Below are 9,487 nucleotides of genomic sequence, written 5' to 3'. Positions count from 1 at the left end.
ACAAATTGAGGGAATCGAGGAGGGAGGGCGTGGGGAATGGGATAGACTGGTGATGGGTAGTAACGGAGGGCCGCTTGCATGGTGCACTGGGTGTTATACGCCAACTAATGAATACTCGAGCCTACATCAGAAATCGGGATGTACTGTATGGTTACATTTCTGATAAATTGGTTACATCCATATCCATTATTTCTGTGGCAGAGGCCACAGACTCACTGTCTTTTCTTTGCTGTGCGGGGCTTCTCCTTCTTGTCATTCTGATGAGGAGAGGTTGCGGGGTTGTCCAGAGCCCAAATTATTGACTGAGTCCCAGGCCGTGCCCCTTGTTTTATAGGGATCTTAGGGATGTGGGCTTCTTCTTTAAAGATTTTATTTATTTATTTATCTGAGAGAGGGAGACAGACAGTCATCAAGAATGGGAATAGAAGCAGGGGAGTGGGAGAGGAAGAAGCAGGCTCCCAGCGGAGGAGCCCGATGAGGGACTCCTTTCTGGAATGTGGCATCATGCCCTAAGCCGAAGACAGGCGCTCAATGACTGTACCACCCAGGAGCCCCGGGTTGTGGGCTTCTTAATTTTTCAGCCTGCCTTCTGTGTTCCGGGGGAGGGGCCTGCCGCGCCGATACTCAGGCAACCCTGTTTGGGTAGAGTCTCCGTGTTCTCTGGGAGGTGGGATGAGGATGGGCACACTGTGAGCCGGTATTTCCAGGCTTTTGTTCTCTGGTGGCTTTCCCTGGCGTTTTGCTGTGCCTCTTCCAAGAGTCAGAGCAGCAGCGGCCAAGTTTCAGCCTCTGTCACAGAGCAGAGGGATTGTGGCCTGTTCTCCACTGATGTTTTGGCCACTTTAACTCTGTTTCTGTTGGTGCTGCTCAACCGTGCAGCATCCGGGCATGTGGCCCCATACCCGGCGTCCCAGGCCTCACTTCCAGGGCCGGCGCGTCTCTGTCCTTTGTGTTTCTAACACCACCAGCCACCAGCCGCCAGCCGCCCCCGTGCGCTCCTGGATCTCCGCGTCTCAGTCTATTTCCTGTGAGCACACCGGGATTCTGGAGTTCCGTGAGAAGCCTGGTGGTGCACGCTCCCAGTTCAGGGTCTCAGTCTGCTGTTCCGCGGGTGCCGACCGCGAGTCGGCCCGCTCCCCCGTGCAGGTGGCCCGTCAGCTGCCAGACACCCTGCGCGCTACAGGATCTCCTGGTCTCAGTCTGGATCCAGTGAGCGCACCGGGATTCCGGTATTCCGCAAGATGCCTGGTGGCGCGTGCTCCCGGCTATCCGGTCTCAATCCGCTCTCTTGCGGGTGCCATCCGTGAGTCTGCCCGCTCCCCCGTGCAAGTGGCTACCGCTTCCGGCACCTAACACGGTGGCTCCCCTGCTGTACCGCTTCTGAGAGTTAGAGCAGCAGCGGCCGAATCCCAGCCTCTGTCTGACAACAGAGAGATCACAGTCCACTCGCCACTGAGCCCTTCTGGCCTCTTTAACTCTGTTTCTTTTGGTGCTGCTAAACTCTCTAGCATCCCTGGATGTGCGCCCCACACCCGGCGTCCCAGCCCTCACTTCCAGGGCCAGCACATCTCTGTCCTTTGTGTTTCTAACACCGCCAGCCGCCATACTACCCCAAGCACACTCCGGAGCTCCATTTCAGTGTGATTTGCACACAATCTGGAGCTCTGGTTTTCAGACTGCTTGTGTGCGTTCCCAGGCTTCCGGTCTCAGGCTGCTCTCTTGTGGGTGTTGGTCCGCGAGTCCGCCCGCTCCCCAGTGCACGTGACTACCGCTTCCCAGCTCCTGTGCACGGAGGCTCCCTCCCCCTTCCATTTATCTTCTGATATCTGTTTGCGGATTCACGGCACCCCACTTCTTACCTCAGTAATCAGTGCTGGAGATGTGCATTTGTATAGGTCCAGGTGTATCTTCCTATGTTTCAGGCTGATTCCGTGTGTGTTCAGGATAGTCCAGTACCTATCCAGCTCCACTCAGGGGACCAGCTGAGAAAGGGGACCCCTACTCCTCCCTGGACCACATCTTCTTAATCCAGTCATCTGTTGAAGGGCATCTTGGCTCCTTCCACAATTTATCTATTGTGGACAATGCTTTTATGAACATTGGGGTGCATATGGCCCTTCTCTTCACTACGTCTGTATCTTTGGGGTAAAGACCCAGTAGTGCACTGGCTGGATCATAGGGTAGCTCAATTTTTAACTTTTTAAGGGACCTCCACACTGTTTTCCAGAGTGGCTGTACCAACTTGCATTCCCACCAACAGTGTAGTAGGAATCCCCTTTCTCCACATCCTCTCCAACATTTGTTGTTTCCTGCCTTGTCAATTTTTGTCATTCTAACTGGCATAAGGTGGTATCTTGATGTGTTTTTTATTTGAATTTCCCTGATGGCTAATGATTTGGAACATTTTTTCATGTGTCTGTTAGCCAGTTGTATGTCTTCATTGGAAAAGTGTCTTCTCATATCTTCTGCCTTTTTTATGATTTGTATATTTGTTTCTTGTGTATTGAGTTTGAGAAGTTCTTTGTAGATCTTGGATACCAGTCTTTTATCTGTTGTGTCATTTGCAAATATCTTCTCCCATTCTATGAGCTGCCTCTTAGTTTTTTTGACTGTTTCCTTGGCTGTGAAGAAGCTTTTGATCTTGATGAAGTCCCACAAGCTCATTTTATCTTTTGTTTCTCTTGCCTTTGGAGTTGTGTCTTGAAAAACGTTGCTGTGGCCGATGTCAGAGAGGTTGCTGCCTATGTTCTCCTCTAGGATTTTGATGGATTCCTGTCTCACATCAAGGTCTTTCATCCATTTGGAGTTTATCTATGTGTATGGTGTGAGAGGAAGCCTTTCCAGTTAACCCTAACCTTGTAACTGATGAGGAAATTGAACCCATTACAGAACATCTCTACCTCCACCATCATCAGCCAAATTAAACAAAATTCTTAAGAATCGTCAGACTGTGGTTTCTATTATGAATGACTCTCCTCCAAGAGATAACAAAGTGGTTGGTTCCACACATGCACAGCCTAGTTAGCTTCCTGAGCAGTCTTCCTCTGCACAACACGATGGCAGTATTTCACATATATATCCAGTTCACGCTGCAAAAAAAGGAATTTGGACCCCCTCAACCTAGAATATCTAATTGTGTGAGAAAAGTAGAAAAATTACAAAGAAAGGGGAAAAAAGGAAAGAAAGGAGACTACAATAGTAAGAACTTAGCGGGAAAAATAAGAGCAAGAGAGAGAGAGAGTGAGACTGGGATGTTGATGTTACAAAGCCAAACTATGAACTTATGTGACTGATCAGAGATTATGGAGGAAGTTTGGATTATAGACCGTTAACAACAACAGATTCTACTGTTGAACATAGGATATGTGTTTGTGTAAGAAAATGACTATTTAATAAAAAAGGAACTTCAATGAAAGATCTTGATGTAATCAAAATCCCTAGTAAAGATGTTGTGATGATACATGAGCCAAAACAAAAAGTAGATTTAACAAGGTACCTAGAGAACCAAACATTTCATTTTATTAAAACTTTGATGACTCAGCTCCTAATGAAATGGTTTACAGGTTTACAGGGAGGCCACTAGTGGAAACTATATTTGAAGTGGAATGGCTACATGCTTTGCTTATAGGCAAACTGGAAGTGGAAAAACTGACACTTTGGGAGGCGACTTTTCAGGAACAAAATAAGATTATTCTAAAGAAATTTTTATGCATTAGCAGCTTGAGATGTCTTTTTAATTTTTTAAAAATTTAAACTCAATTTAGTTAACATGTAGTGTACTATTAGTTTCAGGGGTAGAATTTAGTGATTCATCACTTGCATATAATACCTGGTGGCAATGAGAGGGGAAAGATGGCAGAAGAGTAGGGGACCCTATTTCCACTGGTCTCCTGAAACGAACTGGATATCTATCAGACCATTCTAAACACCCATAGAATCAGGCTGAGATGTAAAAAGATATATATGGATCTTTACAAACAGAACTTCTCCAGTGCTTGGTCTCGAGGTATGAAGTGGGGAGCAGAGAGTCTGCGGTCAGATATTGGAAGACAAACGGAAGGGGGAGGGAGCATCTGTGAACTTGTGCCAGGAAGGCAAAAGCCTCCCACACTGGGGAGCAGACACAGACTTGCAGACCAGTAGCAGCATGGAAAGGTCTTTAGGACACTGCCCCCCAGACTGAAACCTGGAGCTCTGGAGCTCACATGTGAACCGGGGGTGACTGGTGGTTTTAGAAGCACAAAGGGCAGAGATGTGCCCAGCCCTGGGTGCGAGGACTAGGAGAGCAGCTGTGGGGAGCACAACCCAGGATGCTATGGGTTTTTAGCAGCAACGACAGAAACGGAGTCACTGTGACCTGGAGAGCTCAATGAGGAGGAGGCTGTGATCTCTGTGTTCTGAGACAGAGATTTGGATGCAGACACTTCTGCTCCGACTCTCAGAAAAGACACAAAAGCTTCCAGGGAAAACCACCAGAGAACAAAAGACCCCCAAAACCAGTACTCACTGAGTGCATCCCCCACACACAGGGGGAAGGGCAACTCTGCTCAAACAGAGTTGCCTGAGTTTCAGTGCAGCAGGCTGCTCCTCCAGATAGCAGGCTGGAAGAACAAGAAGCCCATATCCCTAAGGTCCTTATAAAAGAGGTGCATCTTGCTTGGGTCCTGGTCAATAATTTGGACCCTGTACATTCCCGCAACTGCACCTCATAAGAATGACAAAGAGGAGGAACCCCCAACAAAGGGAAGAAGGAGAGACTGTAGCCTCTGCCACAGAACTAATGCATATGGATATAACCAAGATGTCAGAAATGGATTTCAGAGTAACAATTATCAAAATGATGTATAGGCTTGAGAAAAATATTAACAAAAATATAGACTCTCTAAGGGCTGAAATGAGAATGAATCTGGCAGAACTTACAAATGCTATGAATGGAATGCAGTTTAAACTGGATGCTCTGACTGCAAGGGTAAATGAGGTGGAAGAACGAATTAGTGAGTTAGAGGATAACATGATGGAAAAGAAGGAAAATGAGGTGGCATGGGATAAATGAATCCAATTTCCAAAAACTAAGCTGAAGGAGATTACTGACTCAATGAAATGTTCCAGTATCAGAATTATTGGGAATCCCTGTGGGGATGGGGAAAGAGAGAGGTCTAGAAGATATTTTTGAGCAAATCATAGCTGAGAACTTCCCTAATCTGGTGAAGGAAACAAGCATTTGTGTCCAAGAGAAAGAGAGGACCCCTCCCAAGATCAATGAGAACAGACCAACACTATGACTTATAGTAGTAAAATTTGCAAATCTTTGATCCAAGGAAAAGATCTTGAAAACAGTGAGGGGAAGAGATTTCTTATGTATAGTGGGAGGACTATCAGAATAATGTCAGACCTGTCCACAGAGACCTGGCAAGCCAGAAGGGCTGGCAACACATATTCAGAGTACTAAATGAGAAGAACATGAAGCCAAGGACACTGTATTCAGCAAGGCTGTCATTCAGAATGGATGGAGAGACAAGAAGCTTCCAAGACCAACAGAAACTGAAAGAATATGTGACCACCAAGCTGGCCCTGCAAGAAATATTAAGGGGTATTCCATAAAAGAAGAAAGACCCCAAGAGTGATACAGAACAGAAATTAAGAGAGACAATCTATAGAAACAATGACTTCACAGACAACATGAGGACATTAAAATCGTATCTCTCAGTAATCATTCTGAATGTGAATGGCGTAAATGCTCCCATAAAATGTCACTGGGTTGCAGATTGAATACAAAGACATGACCCATCTACATGTTGTCTACTCACTTTGAAACTAATGATACATCCAGACTGAAAATGAAGGAATGGAGAACCATTTTTCATGCCAATGGACCTCAAAAGAAAGGGAAGTAGCAATTCTCAGATCAGACAAATTAGATTTTAAGCTAAAGACTGTGATGTGAGATATAGAAGGACAATATATTATTCTTAAAGGGTATATCCAACAAGAGGACCTAAAAATTATAAATATCTATGCCCCCAACAAGGGAGCAGACAACTACATAAGCCAACGGATAACCAAAGTAAAGAAACATACAGATAAGAATATGTTAATAATAAACACTCCACTCTCCACAATAGACAGATCATCTAAGCAGAAAATCAACACAGAAATAAGAGCTTTGACCCTCGGAGTTAAGATGGTGAAGGAGTAGGGGACCACTTTTTCAGCCGGTCCCCTGAGTCAAGCTGGATAGGTACCAGACCAGCCTGAACATCCACGGAATCAGCCCGAGACGCAGGAAGATACATCTGGATCTCTACAAATGAACATCTCCAGCGCTGAGTATTGAGGTACGAAGCAGGGAGCCGTGAACCGCGCACAGATATCGGAAGATAAACAGAAGGGGGAGGGAGCCGCCGAGTTCGGACGCGAGGAAGCGGTAGCCACTTGCACTGGGGAGCAGGCAGACTTGCGGACCGGCACCCGCGAGAGAGCAGACTGAAACCGTGAGCTGGGGAACGCGCACCACCAGACTGAAACAGAGCTCCAGTGGGCTCACTAGAAACAGACTTGAGACAAGGACCTCTGGGAGCTCTCTGGGGAGGCAGGCAGCTGGCGGCTGGCGGTGTTAGAAACACAAAGAACAGAGACAAGCTGGTCCTGGAAGTGAGGGCTGGAACACCGGGTGTGGGGCGCACATCCCAGGACGCTACTGCATTGAGCAGCACCAAAAAAGACAGAATTAAATTGGCCAGAACATCAGTGGAGAACAGTCTGCAATCCCTCTGTTCTGAGACAGAGGCTGAGATTCGGCCACTGCTGCTCTGACTCTCAGAAGAAGCACAGCAATCCGCCAGGGAAAGCCGCCAGAGAAAAAAAGCATGGAAATAAGGGCTCACAGTGTGCCCACACCCATCCCCCTCACAGGGGACACGGAGACTCTACCCAAACAGGGTTGCCTGAGTATCGGCGCAGCAGGCCCCTCCCCCAGAGGGAAGGCTGAAAAATCAAGAAGCCCACATCCCTAAGATCCCTAGAAAACAAGGGCGCACGGCCTGTGTCCTAGTCAATAATTTGGGCTCTAGACAACCCCACAACCTCTTCTCATCAGAATGAAGAGAAGGAGAAATCCCCCGCCAGCAAAGAAAAGACAATGAGTCTGTGGCCGCTGCCACAGAACTAATGGATATGGATATGACCAAATTATCAGAAATGGAATTCAGAGTAACAATGGACAAGATGATGTGTAGACTTGAAAAAAGTATTAACGAAAATGTTAATAAGAATATAGAATCTCTAAGGGTGGAAATGAGAGAAAATCTGGAAAAAATTAAAAATTCTAAGAGCCAAATGCAGTCAAAACTAAAGGCTCTGACGGCCATGGTGAATGAGGCAGAAAAACGTATCAGCGAATTGGAGGATGGGTTAGTAGAAGAGAAAGCTAAAATAGAATCTGGACTCAAAAAGATCCATGCTCAAGAATGTAGGTTACGGGACATTACTGACTCAATGAAACGTTCCAGTGTCAGAATCATTGGCATCCCCGAGGGGGTGGAGAAAAGCAGAGGTCTAGAAGAGATAGTTGAACAAATTGTAGTTGAAAACTTCCCTAATCTAGCAAGGGAAACAAACATTCGTGTCCAAGAGTCAGAGAGGACCCCTCCCAAGCTCAACCACGACAAACCAATGCCATGACACGTCATAGTGCATTTCGCAAATATGAGATCCAAGGATACAGTATTGAAAGCACCCAGGGCAAAGAAATTTCTCATGTACCAAGGCAAAGGTATCAGAATTACGTCAGACCTGTCTACACAGACATGGAATGAGAGAATGGGTTGGGGGGGCATTTTTAAAGCTCTTTCAGAGAAAAACATGTAGCCAAGGATCCTTTATCCAGCAAGGTTGTCATTCAGAATTGATGGAAAAATAAAGAACATTCCAGAATTGCCAGTCATTGACCAATTTCATAACCACAAAACTAGCCCTAAAAGAGATATTAAGGGGGGTTCTATAAAAGTAAAAAGGCCCCACGAGTGATACAGAAAAGAAAGTCACAACCAAAACAAAGGCTTTAATGGCAACATGGCATCATATGATTTTAATCATATCTCTCAATAATCAGTCTCAATGTAAATGGCCTAAATGCTCCCATAATGCAACATGGTTGCAGATTGGATAAAAAGACATGACCCATCCATTTGCTGTCTACAAGGGACTCATTTTGAACCTAAAGATACATTCAGACTGAAAGTAAAGTGATGGAATACCATCTTTCTCGCCAATGGACCTCAAAAGAAAGCTGGGGTAGCAATTCTCATATCAGACAGATTGGATTTTAATCTAAAGACTACAGTTAGAGATGCAGAAGAGCACTCTATTATTCTTAAAGGATGTATTCAAAAAGCAGATATGAGAATTATAAATATCTATGCCCCCAACAGGTGAGCAGCAAGATAAACAAGCCAACTCATATCCAGAATAAAGACACATATAGATAAAAAATACACTAATAGTAGGAAACCTCAACACTCCACTATCAGCAATAGACAGATCACCTAAGCAAGAAATCAGCAAAGAAACTAGAGCTTTGAATGCCATACTAGACGAGTTGGACCTCATGGATATATATAGAACACTACACCCCAGAACCAAAGAATACTAATTGTATTCTAATGCCCATGGAACATTCTCTAGAATAGACTATGTTCTGGGTCACAAAACAGGTCTCAACTGATACCAAAAGACTGAAATTATTCCCTGCATATTCTCAGACCACAACAGTTTGAAATTGGAACTCAACCACAAGGAAAAATTTGGAAGAAACTCACACATGGAGACTAAGAACCATCCTGCTCAGTAATGACTCGATAAACCAAGAAATCAAAAATCAATTTAAACATTTCATGGAGACCAACGAGAATGAAAACAGAATGGTCCAAAACCTATGGGATACTGCAAAGGCAGTCCTAAGGGGGAAATACATAGCCATCCAAGCCTCACTCAAAAGAATAGAAAAATCTAAAATGCTGTTTTTATATTCTCAACTCAAGAAGCTGGAAGAGCAGCAGGGAGACAGGCCTAATCCACACACGATGAAGCAGTTGACCAAGTTTAGAGGAGGAATCAATGAATTAGAAACCAGGAGCACAGTAGAGCAGATCAACAGAACTAGAAGCTGGTTCTTTGGAGAATTAATAAAATTGACAGACCACTCGCAAGACTTATCCAAAAGAATAGAGAAAGGAACCAAATTAATAAAATTATGAATGAAAAAGGAGAGGTCACAACCAACACCAATGAAATTGGAAGGATTATTAGAAACTCTAACCAACAGCTTTATGCCAATAAATTAAGCAATCTGGAAGAGATGGAGGACTTCCTGGAAACCTATAAACTACCAAGACTGAAACAGGAAGAAATTGATTTTTTAAACAGGCCAATTGATTATGAAGAGATTGAGTCAGTGATAAACAACCTTCCAAAAAAAAAAAAAAAAAAA

General features: G+C 44.8%; 1 pseudogene; it reads left to right on the top strand.

Annotated features, from left to right (window-relative positions):
- Positions 1-9,487, top strand: part of LOC103674307 — a 74,817-nt pseudogene that overhangs the window by 56,751 nt on the left and 8,579 nt on the right.

The sequence above is a fragment of the Ursus maritimus genome, assembly GCF_017311325.1.
Source record: "Ursus maritimus isolate PB19 chromosome X unlocalized genomic scaffold, ASM1731132v1 scaffold_X1, whole genome shotgun sequence".
NCBI classification, from domain to species: domain Eukaryota; kingdom Metazoa; phylum Chordata; class Mammalia; order Carnivora; family Ursidae; genus Ursus; species Ursus maritimus.
Note: the sequence above shows the minus strand (reverse complement) of the source record. Positions and strands in the feature narration are given on the sequence as shown.